The following is a 16,535-nucleotide window of genomic DNA, read 5'->3' as shown; positions in this document are numbered from 1 at the left end:
TACAAATATCGTCGAGCAAGTCCTGCTTAAACAAAGGAAACGAGAGAAAAATAAAAAAGAAGGAAAGATGGCCAGATAGAGAACGTTTACACGGAACGTTGAATTTGGAGGAAGAGATGATCGTACCAACTGATTTCGTGCTGTTGTGGCACGAGTATAGGCCTCGACGAGAAAACTGAGCGCACCATGACCGGCATGACAAACGACGATCACAATAATTCTTTTCTTTATTCGGAGTTACAGACTTCCTTTCATCTTTTTCGACGATCTATGTCGACGTTATGGATGCTAATGAAACGAGAGAGCTGACGAGGCGAAAAAATCGGGAAAGTTTGACTTACAATTTTCTCGATTTCTCTTTAAACATCGTCCAATGTAATATTAGAGGGAGATGAGAGGGAATGTATGTATTTAAGTCGAAGTTAAATATTGGATCGTCCAATTAGAGTGTCGACGCTTTTGGTATTCGTTTCCGGGAATTATAGTGCCTGCTGAAGATTATTGTAATAAAAAATGATGGAATACTTTCATTGTATATTCTAGATATTTAATTCTAGATATTGGTATCTATTTTTATTTTTTTAAACTGTTTTGTAGGACGGTTTTTTATTTTCTTTTTTTTTATAATGAATAATTTCTGGATTATTTGCTGAAGAATATCTGTATCACTGTAAAAGTGTATCACTAGGAAAGATATACACGATCGAAGAACATAGTGAACGAGATACATAGCTGTGAATCGAATGAGGACGAATCCGAACGAAGCCTCGTTACCGAGTCGCAATTAAAAGAATCGTTCCCATCTCCCTTCTTTAAAAGTCAATAGCAGAGCAAATCCTGAGCCGGTGTAAAGAAACCTTTCAATTGGAGAAGCCTCTTTAAACGACAGACGTTGCTTGGCCTGCCTTTCAAGTTATTCTTCGACCACCGTTGCCCTCGGTAAATGACAAATTTCTTTGAACCTCGCGGGAAAAAAAAGTATGCCCATTATTATCAAGCTGTATGTGCGGCTGGTTGTTGCCATAAAAACTTCAAATGTACGCCAATGGGACGTAGAGAATGAAGAGGAAGTCGTCGACAAAAGCCAACCGTAGGGCGGAAAAACAGTTTTTCCGTGTCTTGAAAGAGAAAAAAATATTCAAGTTTCGTGCATTCAAAGTGGCACTCGACGTTCAATTTCATGCGAACATATGCACTTCTTTTTTTTTTTTCAGGGATAAGTAGACTTTTAGTATACCAAGTAGGGCTGGTACCATTGGCGTAACTAAACCTTGCATTTCACAATTTTGAAATTCTGTAATTTCGAATTTTTACCTTATAATTATGAGTACCTGATCCTTAGCTTTATTTCAGTATAAAATTATTGCTTCTGGTGAAGAACGAGTCACGTTTACTCATTGTCAGATTTCTTCCCGCCATGGAGATAGTCAGTTTCGAACTGAAACTTATACCGTTGACGGCTGCCACGGGAAAAAGGAACGGGTCCGGAACAGTGGGTCTAAAGTGACGTTCGTGAGGGAAAAAGGAGGAAGCTTTCGAAGCGACTTTGTATATGGGGTGTACCGCGATTTTCTTGGCTCGTTTAACATCAATCACTTCGACAATTTATGGGAAAGATAAATTAGTTTCAGAGCTACAGTTTTTGCATTTATTTATGAAAATGGTAAATTTTATTTTCAATTTATTTAAATAGAAAGTAAATGCCAAATAAATATGAAAGAAATTGATAAAATGAAACAATTAAAATTAATCTGAAAAAAGTGGTATTATTTTGTATTTTTATTAGAGAAACAAAATATTGAACGAGAATAAATTCTAAAAAAGCAATCGACCTCTCGTACCAGTTATCATTTGAAACTTGAACTATTACCGAATGGAGTGCAATGAAAAATGGAGAACTATCATGCTCGCCACCCCTAGCAATCGTAAAACAATATACAGCTGCAAAAAATATTTCCACCTACCCCTACGGTGCGCCATCCAAAAATTCGATGGTTCCATGAATAAACATCGATTTTTTTAGAAAAATAATTTCATTAATTCATTTTTCCTTCTAACTAGCTATAATAAATTGACACGTCAAACTCCAAAGTACCCTAAAACCACAAAAATACACTCGACGAAAATGAAAATAAAAGGATACAGTTTGGAATACCGGAAAATGGGATAAGGATCGTTAGACAGGACACCCAGTATACGGAGGCAATACCGCAGAAAGTCTGTATCGTGTACAAAGCCAGACGAGGAGAAAGAGTAAGAGAGTAAAGATGAAAAGAGGCTTGGTAAGAGTATAAGAGAAAGAAGGTGAGAAAAGATAGAGAAAGAAAGTGATAGGATGAAGAAGTGAAAAAGAGGAAGATAGAAGGGAGTATATGCCCGATAAAAAGCCCTGATTCCCACGAGCGTGGATAGCCTACGATGAAAACCTCTCAGCTCGGCGACCACGGCCACTGGCATTAGAACGTCCACCGAGTAGCATGTCGGATTTTTCGTCCGCAGACACTCACCTAGCATAGGGACGAGCCAACATCACCAGGCATCCATGTAACGATTCGCTCTCATTGTACGCGTTTACTAGGCTATGATTATGCAATCACCGTCAGCTTCTACGGTTCGAGCATTGTTCGAGCGGCCATTGTCTTGGCAGCTGGAAATTTCTCGCTCGAACGTTTTCCCTTTTCCTTTAACGCGTCTCGGTGTAGTAGACGATATTCGCGATATTCGCCGATGGACGAGTGAAATCATCTGTGAACGAATGCCCTTTGGGGACCAAGCAGTTGCATCGTTTAACCCTTTTCAGACTACGATTCTGTATACGGGTTCCGATGAAACTATTGTTGCAAAGGAGCCTATACAATGTATGGTGGTTCAAGATGGGTGGTGTAATTTGGGAGGAAAAATAAGTGGAAATTTTGGAATACATTTCTTCTCATAGGTAGCTTCATTTTTATGGAAAATAGGGTCAGGTGCAATTGCTATGTGCTGCAAAATTGGTAGTGCAGCTTCAAAGGACGTAATTTTATAAAAACAAAAGAATAGAAATTTCAGAATAAATTTCTTTTCATAGATAGTTTGATTTAAAGAAGAAAATGAGATTGTAAATTTGCAATTTACAAGTATATATGCAATTATTAAGCGTCACAAGAGTGGTGGCCTAATTTCAAAGAAAATTATTCTACAGCTTCATGTGATTACCTAGAGAGCGGAGACGATGAAAAATCCAAATTCCCTTCCCCCATTCTGCTAACCTAACCGTTTGTATTGATATATACGTTATCACAAAGCTCAATTCTGCAGGATGTTCTCGTCGACTACGTGTTTCTCTTCCAGAAGCTTTCAATCGAACGCCCACCTTATATTATATTATCCACCGTTCGAATTCGAAGCGTCTTTTATTTTATCCGTGTATACCGAGAAGAAGCGTCGTGCATCGATTTCACGGAACATTCTGTACCAAGTGTATTGTTACTCGAGCATCAACTTAAAGGGGCTACAACGACGACGAGACAAAGCGATTGATTGTAACACGATAGCGAGGGAATATAAAAGGAAGAGACCGGTGTCTTCCTCTTCTCTTGCAGCCTCCTCTTTTCGATGGAAAAGAAATCCACAAAAGAAATCCCTAGCGATGATTACCGACAGACGCACTCGAGGAATTGGAATAACGCTCAAGAAATGATATTTTTCATATTTCCTTTAATCCACGATTCAAGTAGAACCGATCGGAATGGAATACAACGATTCCAGTTAACTATTACATAGTTGATAATTTTGAAATTAAAAAATTGAACCTGATAATGCAAATTATTAAATAATTCTTTCATAAGTATAATGAGAAATTTTTTTTTTATATTTGCAAAATGGGAGGTACCTCCTGTTGGATTATCTTAAATCGATGTTAAGGATCGAAGGTTCGATGGGAAGCAATCAATGGTAACGCGATGGCGAGGAGCCACAAAAGGAAGAACGAGTGCATAGTAGGCGTCCGAGTTCCGGCATGGAAAGAAATCCGGCAGCGTGATTACTAGCAGACACGATCGAGGAATTGGAATCACGCTTGAACACGGTAGAGCCGTTCTTTCTAATCCGCGACGAGACAAGAACCGGTCGATAAACGCGCTATACAGGGTGTTTCTTAACACATGATACTTATACAAGTAGATTCAGGATAAAACGAAAAAAAAAAATCTGAAAATAAAAATGTAATACGATAATGGCTTGACAAGTTGATTGTCATGTCATTCATATTTAAATAACACTGACCTAATTAGGAATATTTATATGGGATGCGACATATGTGGATAATAAATACTTGAATTTCTATAAGAAATCATCACTCATATTAAAATTTTGTATGCATGCATTTTGAATGCACCTATACATTATTTGCCACGTGTTTGGAAGTACCCTACACGGCTAGTAAAGAAAGCCGAACAAAAGGGAGAGAGAAAGAGGAAATCTGCAGGCGTTTGCCCTATTTAACCCTTTCGACGAAACTTTTTTCATATTTTATGCACGCGTTTCGTAGAAAACGGGGAGAGATCAGCAAAAGCGGATTTCAGATAGACCGGCTGCTGGAACGAACATTTGAAATTCGAATCGAGCTACTCGATCATTCGAGCTATACTGACGGCGGTCGAACTTGTTTAAGGAAGTTCGATGCCCGTTTGATTTGTCGAAATAGTTCCAGGAATGTTCCAACAAATTGGTTGCTTTTGATTTGTTGCTGTTTCGCTGGAATCCAAATGTTTCGTTCTACTTTGGCATTTTGATGAACTCGCCAATAGGGGGTTGAAATAAAATTTGATTTATTGTACAAACTGCAAAACTACTTCAGCTTATGTGAAGTAGTACTTTAGTTTCTCTGATGAATTGTTATATTTGTAATAATTTTTTCATTTTTTTTTTTTCTGTGGTAGAATACCATTTTCCCATATAATTATTTATAAAAATTCAAAAAATAATTTTGAATCAATCTAAGTTCCATTTGAAGAAACTATCCTTCTCTAAAATTGTGATAATTTTTCAACCCCCATGCGGTAGAACTGGGATAATTTTGAACATTTTACAAGAATAAAAAATATTCTATTGTCAAGGTAAAATTATATTGTTTCCGGTCTATCGCGTTCAAGATAGCACGCCTCTATCGAGAACTCTCATTCAGCAAAGAGAGCACACGATGACAAAGGGTTTTCAGTTGAACGAAGGACAATCAGTCACAACGTGTTGTATCACAATGTTCTCGAGACCAATGTCTCTTACGGAAGCCCATATAAAACCAGACGAACATTTATCGATCCTCGTTGCAATGAGAAATAATGCATCCTCTGGAGGGCGTCGTTGCTTTTCGATTCGAAAGAAAATATATGCACAAGCTGAGAATAAACTGTTTCTCATTCCTCTTTCTTTCTTTCTTTCTGTTCGAAACACGAGGCTCTTTTAACTTGTCGACTGTTCTCAGACGCATCCATTCGTGTCTCAACCTTTCACCTCATTTCTTGCCTCGTTTAATCTGTTCAGTTTCTTTAGCAACTTCCATCAAAATAATTCCATAGTTAAATTAGAAAGAAAATAAGACTTTTGAATAGTGATTTATTGGTATGTTTTTGAGAAAAATTTGTTCAATTTTATTATTAGAATAATTGGAATTTTTGTTTTGGAGAATAGAAATGGATTAAGATTTTTTAAATCTTATTGAAAAAATAAAAATTCAAAAGATTTTCAGCAAAACAATCCTTTCAGATGAATAAATTTTAACCAATAATTTTTCAAATATCAATTTCACTTAATGACAAAAGCAGATAAAATAAACATCAAAAGAAAATAACACAACATTTTTATGGTAAAATGAAATCAATTAAACCATTTTCGAAATATCCTTTATGAACAGCACCTCTGTATTTGACAATTTCCAATACCATTTTTATCAAAAATAAATATCGAAAACAATTTTCATCCGACGCAAAGAATTATTCTCCATTTCAACTGATTTCAATATTCAGCATCGAAAGAAGATGGTTGATTTAAACATTAAATTTGAGAAGTTAATTACAGAAGATGAACCTCTTTCGACCGTCGAGTCTCAAAGTAAACGTACTTTCATTCCCGAAGAAACAAAACGAAAAGAGGACTGACTAAAGTCGACTGTTCGGAGTCTGAAGAGAAAATCCAAGAATTATGTTAACTGTAAGCGAAGTTACCGTCCAATGAATTTATAGAGGCTGGCTTAATTTCAAGCGTCAGCTTAACTCGCGGCGAAAGTAAATTAGATAGAAGAGGACAGCACTTCCATAATTTAATGCGAGGAACCGCGTTTTACTCCGATGCTTTAATTTCAGACGTTCTGTATCCTTCGGCAAACGAAAATCGTGGTGTCTGTTGATAAATCCAGATTACCGGTTAACCGGTTTCTAGTTTACTCACTTTGTAGACAGAAATGATAAAGAATCGTTAATTGTTTCGCTTATCGTTCTTAATGTACATTTTCTGTTACGCTTAGAATGCTGTAAGTCCAATTCAAAATCCCCGTGATTATCTGTTGTCTAATTTCCTCTACAATTGTAAAATGAAATCCCCGGAATATCACGTCGACGATAGCAGAACGGAAAAGAGATTTTACACGTTTGAATCTCTGAGTTAACAAGAAATCTCTCGATATAGCAGACAAACACCCGAGGCAACACAGTGCTTTGGAAGTGCGTGTCGTAACCACGTTGTACATTCACGGAGAATTATCCTGGCTGTTTTCCGGTGACGCAATCCAGTTAAGTCTCGAAACTAGATAAACCGTACCTCTCCAACGGGTATTAAATGATGCGAGAATTTATTTTTAAACGCTTACGAGACCATGGGATAAAAGGGAAAACGAAATAAAATCGCTTGTCTCTTTCTGCTCATTATTATTGGCGTAACTAGGATTTGTTTGAAATTTTCCTTTGAAATTCTGATATCTTGAATTTTAGAAATTTAAAAATTTTTAGAATCTTAAAATTTTTAAATGACGAGGGCTCCATATTTTCGGGGGTCCAAACCCACCCTGGCCCCCAGCTAGTTACTTCGCTGCTCATTATAAAGCGAATTTAAAGTATAATTCAATTTTAATCTGTCTCTCGGATATATTCTCAATATTCACCGCCTTTTCACTAGTAATCTACTTAAGCTGCTCTTTTTGGAGGATTCCGTATAATTCGAGTATTAATAAATTTGCATTAATTACGAGGGAGAGAAGCGAATTCGTCATTGAAATGCGAGAAACTTTGATTGGGGAATCATTCGGTGGGAAAACGAGGGTGATTTATGATTTTATGATTGGTTGAAGGAATTGAAAATTATGAAATATTATTCCTTTGTAGTTATGTTATTAGTATATAAAATTACGAAGCTATGATTACTATAAAAGTTATTAGTCGAAACGATAGATAAATTAATGAAATTAATATTTTCCGTTTTATTTTAGCAAAAAATTGTTTGCAATATAGAGTATAGAAAAGAAAATATTTTATCGTGTTATTCGTTGGAAGGTTATTTAATTATAGAAATTTTCAATCAAAGTTTTAAAGACTTACCAAAATGGTGAGTATTGCAATATTGTCTGCTCCAAATTCTGCAACAAACAAAAAAAGAATTCATTAGAATAGATGGTAACAAGACAATTTGAAATACAGATTTCAACAATTTTTTTTTAATAAATAATCATCAGAATTTATATCGTATTACAAATTTCCATTTTAAATTCCACTGTAATTGAATACCAATGTAAATTCCATATTCCGTGTTGTTACAACTCTGCAACTGCACATTACTGCAATGCAAGCAGTATTTAATGTTTCAAATAATACAAATGTTTGGCTTGCAATTCTTGCAACTCAATGTTTATAATAGGAGGTTCCAAAATTGATGGGGTAGCATTTATTCTACTCTGAGTGGTGCAAAATTTTAAATTTCAAAATTATTTGCAATTTTTTAAATTCCAAGTTCACATTGACATATTTTAAAATAAAAAATGTTCAATATTACTATTTCCATTTGCAAAGTTCCATTCGAAAACCCTCAAATACAATAAACGAACCATCTTATTAAATTTCATCCCCCATAGACGCCAATAATTCTTTTCCCATAAAAGCAGCATTATTTAAACAATACCAATCGAAAGACGCGACTGATCACCCATTATACAAGCATCATCGCGATTCGAACAGATATTTAAAACGAACAGACCCGCAGTCTGTATTGTTCGGCTGTTTATTCAATTATAGGATCCGTAAACGAGAGATGAATGACATCTCCAACGATCCTTCATATTTAAACCATTTCTCCTGGTCTATGGAAATTTATGACTGCCTCATAAATATCCCGTGGCTCGTGTAAATCGTGACCAAGTGCCATTAAACCGATGCCTACCTGGTACTTTCGTTTCGCCAGATCTTCCCGCGCATTTTTATTAAACATCTCCACGAGGAGCTATTGAACGAAGAGCCAGTATTCAGACAGCGATCCATTAGCGGATGTCAAAGGTAGTTTCCCTCTATTCAAGAAACACGGTTCGCAAAAATGTAATCCGCTTTCGAACTTATTCGATCTTGTTCGACGAAATAATAGGGCGATGGATACAGGTTTTTGAATAACAATTGGTAGAATTGTATTTCACTTTTTCGGTGGAAATAAAAGCCTTTAGCTTTGATTACCGAGGCACCAATTTGGATCATTCTATCAATTAATTTTTCAATACTTCAAGGCGTCATTATAGAGTCAACACCTTTTTATTTCACTATAGAGTCAAGGGTTATAAATTTGAGAGCATGGTCCTATTATACGTATAGTTAAGCTACAATAGTGAAGAAGACAAGAAGATTCGCCATGAACAACGTCACGAATTGTTTGCAGATGAGAGATACGTTTGCACGATTAATCACATCTATCAGTCCCATTGAATGGAATTTCTTTGGTTACGGATCGCCCATTCCTCACGCTGTCGCGTTTGCTTGCATAAGCCTTATCTAGTCGATTTGTCTCGTCGCGAGTTCCCACGATGAAAAATACCCCGCCGTATCGAATATTATGAAAAATACTACCAGCTAAACGAGACCTTATTACCGAAGAGAAAAATAACTTAGTCGCGAGCTGACTTATCGGTAACAAGTTTTATTCTAATACGATCACACAGGAATCATCTGGATAACGTTTGATGACTATCGCGTCATTCGTGTTAATTAATATTAAAATTCTAGCCTCTAAATTTCTATTTTATAAATTTCAATTTGTTTCAGATAAGATCTTTGTATTTCTTTGAATTATTAAAAAAATAATTTTCATCATTTTAATATTTCCTAAAGATGCAATTTTCAGTACGAAAGGCAAGAGGGTTGGATGAAAGTCGCAGAAAACGTTTGGAAGAAATATTTATTCGTTGGATCAGCAGGAGAATCAACAGCAAAGAAATAACGTTTCTCCTTGCAGCACGGTTTCCCAAAACAAATAAATGTGTCTGCGACACGCAGGCAAATCCGGATATCACTTTGGTACATATTTCATGTTTCGAGCCATCCTCGACGTGGAACTTCTTCCTACAAATTCGATGCAGTTTGAGACAGCAGCCAGATAACAGAGGAATCCGCAAGAGTAAAGCCGAGAAAAAGGAAACGCGTAGAAAAATCCAGGTTTTCAATTTCCCGTGTATACACAGGAAAATGGAGAAGCTGTACTGAATGCACATTCTACACGATATTTTCGGAATGTACTCTAAATATACAATTTGTATATTTCTACAGTGTATTTTTTCTGTAGAAAACTAATTGAAATTGCAGCAAGAATTTTCCTACCTCTGCTTTATTAAAAAAAAAGTGTAAAATTTTATATAATCCGCCAAGATGTATAATAAAATTATAATATTCCATTTGAAGCTGTAATTACTGAATTACCTACCCTATAAATTATCGAAACAAATATTTTATAAAATATGCAAACCCCTACATAAAATTTATTTCACGAGTTTATAAAATTCTCCCTACTTCAGGTCACCCTGTATATAAAAATAGGAGAGGAACTCGTACCTTATTGGTTTCTTATGTTAAACAAAACCGTATATAATGGCGCACAGTGTTCCGAGACAAAATCGTTGGACACACGTGTCCTCTCGGACTTTCATACGTTCCCTTCCTGTTATTTATGACATAACAAAACGCTGTCTGACACGGAAAAAGGAAGAAGCCTACAGTCTGAGGGTCTGAAGGGGTACAGAAAAGAGGAAGATAGAAGCAGCTTATCATAAAATCGAATTTCCTCCGGTCGAATGGAAGGCAAACTAAAGGGAACAAAGGGAATATTCTCTCTTGAAAGATATAATTTTGTATCGACTACATTTCTACTAGTACGGTAGCTCCTCTTCCTCGATACTTCTGAATAATTCACCGGGAACAGCTTTATCCCGTCTATACTCCGGTGCAATTTGTGATATTACATTGTAAATTCTCACCTGTTGTCAAAGTTGCCTTTTCGGGAGATTGAAAAGAAATATTTTATGATTACTTTAATTTTTTATTTATTTTCGGTTCATTTCTATAATATTAGAGTTTTATTTTCAACTAAAAGTCTTTAGAAAATATTCATCTTAAAAATTTTTATACATATAATCTACTTTGCTTTCTTGAAATGTAATTTTCATGACAATTGTCTGAGTTTTTTTTGAATTGAATAATGCTACAAGATTTCAGTTTGCATTGCCAGACATGCAGATTAATGTCAGTACAAATCTATTGTTCGCACTGGGAGAATTCAAGAATAAATGTTTTCGAGGCGAACCAAACTAAAACGACCTGACATTCCTGAAGAATAATAGGTTCCTTCCTTCAAGAGAAGATATTTTCCTACTTTTAAGAAAATATGACCTACATTCAAGAAGTGTATTCTCAAATCTGCATAGTTTCAAAGTATTATTTTACATTCCTTAAATGCTTTCCAAAGATTGTATAGTTTCATTCTGCAACCTAACTGTAATTTTTAATTTTAAAGAATTGATCTTATAATTACAGAATTCAGAAACATTAATAACGAAGGATTAGATTTTAAAACTCTAATACAAGATTTAGAAACAAAATAAAATATCAACATTTTGATTAATTAATTTAGAAGTTCAATCAAGATTAATACAATCAAATGGTTCCAAATTAATTCAAAGACATTTCACGATATCCCTGGCTCACGTGCGTCATTATAACAGTGGTCCAATCAATTCTGGGAACACGATTTACATAATATATAATGAGATCGTCGTATTAGAAACGGTCTATCGAGCAAAGCATCCGGTTGCCCGCGTGGATACAGTATATGCAAATCAGGAAGAGCCATGTTCAACCGTACGAAACTTACAAAATAAAATAAAAATAAATAAAAAGAAGTATTTCCGAAGCGTTTCGAGCGGAATCGTAACCGTAACATTAAAGAGACAGCCACAATTTCCAGTCATTACATTAGGCTACAACCTAATCCAATTACTACGATTCTGTGTTACTCTGTACTCTAAAGAATTGACACGATCCAATTTGATTGCAGCGCCGTTTATTGGCGCTGTTAGTTTCTGTACACAGGTAGAAAAAGTATTTGAATAACTAAATTCACAGTTTTATAGGTAAAATTAATATAATGGGCCCAGTGAGAAGAAGAATTAATTGATCGTGTCTTCTCGCACCTGGCAAACTGATTTGATGCACCTGTTAAGTGCAACAATGAATGATGCACAATTTCAAATCAGATTGCAATATTTCGTTAGAGTCCTTTTTTTTGAGGTCATTGAACTTCCTTGCATTCTTTTAATGAGCTCTTTTAAATTCAGGGTCTGGTGGCAGTCGTACCAGCTGCATTGCGAGACCAGACGTTCGTTGTTTCATAATTACGTATAAAATGATACCTCTACTATGTGGTTTCCTTTTTTAAATTACATAGTAACTTAATTCTCATTTTAATATGTGTATTATTCACGATATACGATATTTTCATAATGAGAACTGTAATTACTTTATTTCTCACCGTTTTAAAATAATGTGTAAGACAAGAAATTATTAGATTCAGGCAATTATTTTCAGTTACCAAAAAAGCAATACCATAGCAACAAATTCAATTTTTAATTAATCTTTCTTTTCTAAGCATAAGACGACAGCCTCATTTGCAAGAACTAATAGCAAGAATACTTTCATTGTATTTAAATCAGATTTTCCTAATCCTCTCAGTGTACCTCGTCTTACGTCGCCGACGCATAATACAAGCGAACGAACTTGACGCAGACAAGATTAAAACACCGTCCAGAGGATATGTAGGAATGTTCATTTTTCTCGTAGTAAGTGTAAAAGATGGGCGACACAAACGTGTCGGTTTCAGTCGTAATTCATTTTATATTTCTCTCTGTTTCCTGTTAACTACCACACGTGTGCACCTACGTCGCAGTGATATATCTACTGCGAATGTGTTCAGCTTGTGATTCACAAAAGCGTAACAGAATTTCCGTGCAGTCCTTAATTTCTACCTTTTTTTCCCCGAAATCTCTCGGCAGTGAGCCGCTTTGTGGATTCACCACGACTCTGTCCGTTTCTGCGCCTAGGAATCGGATTTTTTTCACGACCATACCATTCAAGATTCAGGGAAAACTTAATATCCTATTTAAATTAGAACAAGTATAACTGGAGACAGTAGTGCACATTTTTTCAAAAATTGATTTTTTGGTCTAATTTCAGTATCTTTATTGAAATTGGGGCTGTCTCCATGGTCCGCCGTCCGAGAATTACCGAGGCTACCAACCATTTCTCTACTTATTGCCAAAAAAACCGAAAAAAAAAACCTCAAAATTATCTTTTGCTCTATTCTCCAGTGTTAAAACGTATTTTATAAAGAAGATGGAGCACAGACCCGTAGATTTTCCACGATTTCGTAACCCGACATGACGCAATCGTCGAGCGTAGGATGTGCCACAGTGCGTGATCAACCGCAAGCACGAACGTATATATACGCGTGTGTATTCACGTATTTCCGCCCGCATCCACGGGCTCCAACTGAAAACGAGGTGTGCCCCGAATAACGGCACCGCACGCTGTATATACGCTTGAAACACGCGCGGGTATAAATACGCTTTATGACGTCATCTTGCGCGGCGAAGAGGACACGAATCCGTTCCGTTGTTCCAGTTCCTTCCTCGCTTCTCGCGTTATTTCTTTGTTCCATCGACGTCCGCGGTACGACTTCCGGTTACCTTGGAACGTTCCCGAAATCTACACGTACGCGATGAACTCACCGCTCTCTGACAAGAGTATTTTTTTTTTTCTTTTACCTACAACTCGCGGGTCACCGCTTTGACACCATGTTTCATGTTTTTCGTTGATGACACAAAGAGATAGGAAATAGTTTCAGAGGTGATTGCTTTGAAGGTGGAGTGAAATGTGTCAGCATGTTGGCTTTGAGTTCTATTATCGAAGTTTTTGAAATGAAGGGTAATGGTGACCGCGTGAGATCATGGTTGTCATGTATATTTTTAAGATTAAGTAAATGTAAAATGAAAATTTTGATGATAAGGGGCAGTCTCTTTCTTGGGGAGTCCTGACCCTCCCTAGTTACATCCATGCCTAATAATCATTATTCAGAATGTACGAATTAACACTAAGAAAATGATTTTAAAACAGACCATTTTCCGCCGTTATCTTCCTGTATAAATAATATTTAGCATTCCAGGGATAATTGCATCGAAATCGTTACCCACGCGAAAGTAGGGATTGTTCTTTTGTTTTTCACCGCTTCTCATTCCCATTTATTCGATGCAATTACGGCGAATCTAATTTTCTACGGGGAGGGCTCAACACGTGCGGTTTACCCGTGGCAACGAACCAGTTCTATTTTAGAAAAGTGTTTCCCGATTATCAAGAGGAAAAGAGAACTGATAGGAACCCGACAAAAGTTCAAGATAGAACGTGGACAATTGGCGACTAGTCAACACCGAGATAAACTCTTAATTAATGCGACAATTAAGATCCAAGATTTCGAGTCACGTTAGAAAACTCGTTTCAGAGATTCAATTGGGTTGTATTCGCTTGCGAAATCATCAGAGATATCAAAGTAATCTTTTTCTTTAAGCACATAGTATCAGAAGTTTGATCGTAATTAATTGCTCATTAAATTAATAGCAAGTTTCTGTGTGTTTATTATTAGGTTGTTAAATATCAAATGTCGAAACATAGAAAGTTTGACTTGATTTTCATGACAGAAAAGTATCATAAAATAGCGCTTATGGCACATCATCTTTTTAAAAGAATCTAAATTAGAATTTTAATTATCTGAAAAAGAAATTATTGCATAAATTAAATTTGGTGTACAGTATGAAATAATCGTCACATTTTTCAGTGATTAAATTTCTATTCACCAACTCGTACGATTAATCGGCTCGTCATGAATTTTCACGGTGATACGTTGTAATTCATCGGCAAAGAGATCATTTCCTGTGTCTCTTGTTTCACGAATATTCATCGTTTCACGAGGCTTCTCACCGGATTTCGTACTTTCCTATCGAACGATGACGTACTAGACAGCATTCATGCACTCAAGGATTCGTCATTAAAATTCAATTGGTCTCGAGGACAGAAAGAGGAAGAAATGCAAGAAAGGAAAAAAAGCAGAGAATCTATAGAGAGAAGCCACGTTTTTACTTTTTTTTACATAGCAGAGGATTTAGTGTAGTAATTGTTTAAATTATGAAAAAATAAAAAAAAGCACTTGAATTTATGTGGGTTGTTATTTTTTCGTATTAAAATTACCTTTTATAATAAATTTTGAGATAAAAAATTAATTTTAATATTATTATACCAATTAGAAAGCTTAACACGTGCCTCCCCCTCGAAAGTAAGGCCCCGAGCTATAACTCCCTTAAACCTCCCCTCAATCCAACACTGTTCTACAAGTGTATCCAATAATTCCTTTTTCACATAAAACAGTTACGACACCGTCGGATCGTTTTAAACTAAGCCGGGCAAAAAATCAATTAGCACAAAGTAATTTATTTTATTACCTTGTTTGAATGACGTACTAATTGCGCGACGAAACAATTTGTATCAAGCACGACGGTAATAATTATTGTTGCTCTTTTGCTTCGTAATTGCTGACTGTTGCTCGCGTTCAAGCGTTTCTGTTCGATATGGGAATAATTAAAAACACGGAGAAATAAACCATCGATCGAAGCAAATATAATTACGAACAAATCAACTATGAAATTTAAACTAACTTCTATCAGTCTGATCAGAGATCACACTTTTTTTTTCAATTTTTTTTTGGACATTTATTGGCAATTTATTTTCGTGTATAATTTTATGCTTCACAAACCAGAAACCAAAATGCTTGAATAATTTGCAAATAAAAGATGAATCACGTGTATGTCATTGAGGAAGTATTATTAATTCATAACCGAGAGACGAATAAAATAAGGATGGTTTATGTGGCCAAGTTATCTGAACGCGTTAAATATTATGCAGGCACATTAAAAACCAAGGACAGAGTCCACGTAATACTGTGACAATAATATAAAGCACGTGTTGAAGGCTAATTTGTAAATGGCCACATGCGTTGGTAGCTGAAAGGCGTGATAGTGATTCACGCCCTAACAGATATAATCAACATAAATTATTTTGTAATAATTAATGGAGACGTTATCTGAAGGAGCTACCAAAGTATTGCCAAGAAAAATAATATAAAACAGTTTGAATTATTTAACATTAAGACATTCGGTTTGTTTTCTTAAAACAAAATCTTGGAAATGGTCTATTTTTGTGGTGATTTGATGGAAATCACGTATCCTGAATCATTAATTCATCATCGAGACGTATACATAAAACATTCAGTAACAAAGAAAGTTACACATTATGACGTAAAAAAATTTTTTACATCCCCGAGACGAATCGTTCGCACGGTATATCGGACTTCGATTCAAGGAACGGAATAATATTTTCCTTCGCGTTACTTGCTCCAGCTTTTTCTGTAACAACCAAACCAGGGACCAGATGCTAAGCGTGCGAGTGGCCAGCCTCGTAAATAATTCTTAAGTGCCAAACAGCCTTGTGTATAGTAACGTACACAAGTAGCCGGAATATTCCTCTAATAAACAGAGCACCACGTTCGAATTCCACGAATTCGGTGCTTGTGATTCAGCATGCCAAGAATATTTGAATTAAACATTTCATATGTATCCTGGAAATTATTTTCCAGTGAATTTAACAGTCGAATAAATATTTAGAAAGTTAGTAATAATAAAATGGTGAACTATATAAATGCCGGAAGTGAACATTTTTAATAAAAACAACAAAAAAATGGTTTGTTCGTTTTCTAATTGTAATATAAAATAGAAATAATTTAAATATGTACACTTGCAATCAACTCTGACTTCCCCTGGAAATTGGAGATACTCCGCGCTCCCGTCCTTCACCCTAGGCGGCCCGAGAACGAATGACAGGGGAGGGGAGAAGGCCCGCGACGCGTTAATCTGTGACCCCCACTACTTGCGTGCAAGCGCTTCG

The 16,535-nt window shown here is 35.9% G+C and overlaps 1 long non-coding RNA gene across 2 annotated transcripts in view; it reads right to left on the bottom strand.

Moving 5' to 3' along the window:
• Nucleotides 1-16,535, bottom strand: part of LOC117603249 (uncharacterized) — a 46,730-nt gene that overhangs the window by 13,680 nt on the left and 16,515 nt on the right. For both annotated transcript variants that reach the window (XR_004581171.2, XR_004581170.2), the window contains exon 2: nt 7,566-7,603. This is a non-coding gene — a long non-coding RNA (uncharacterized LOC117603249). The remainder of the gene's footprint in view (nt 1-7,565; nt 7,604-16,535) is intronic.

The sequence above is a fragment of the Osmia lignaria genome, chromosome 4, assembly GCF_051020975.1.
Source record: "Osmia lignaria lignaria isolate PbOS001 chromosome 4, iyOsmLign1, whole genome shotgun sequence".
In the NCBI taxonomy this organism is placed as follows: domain Eukaryota; kingdom Metazoa; phylum Arthropoda; class Insecta; order Hymenoptera; family Megachilidae; genus Osmia; species Osmia lignaria.
Note: the sequence above shows the minus strand (reverse complement) of the source record. Positions and strands in the feature narration are given on the sequence as shown.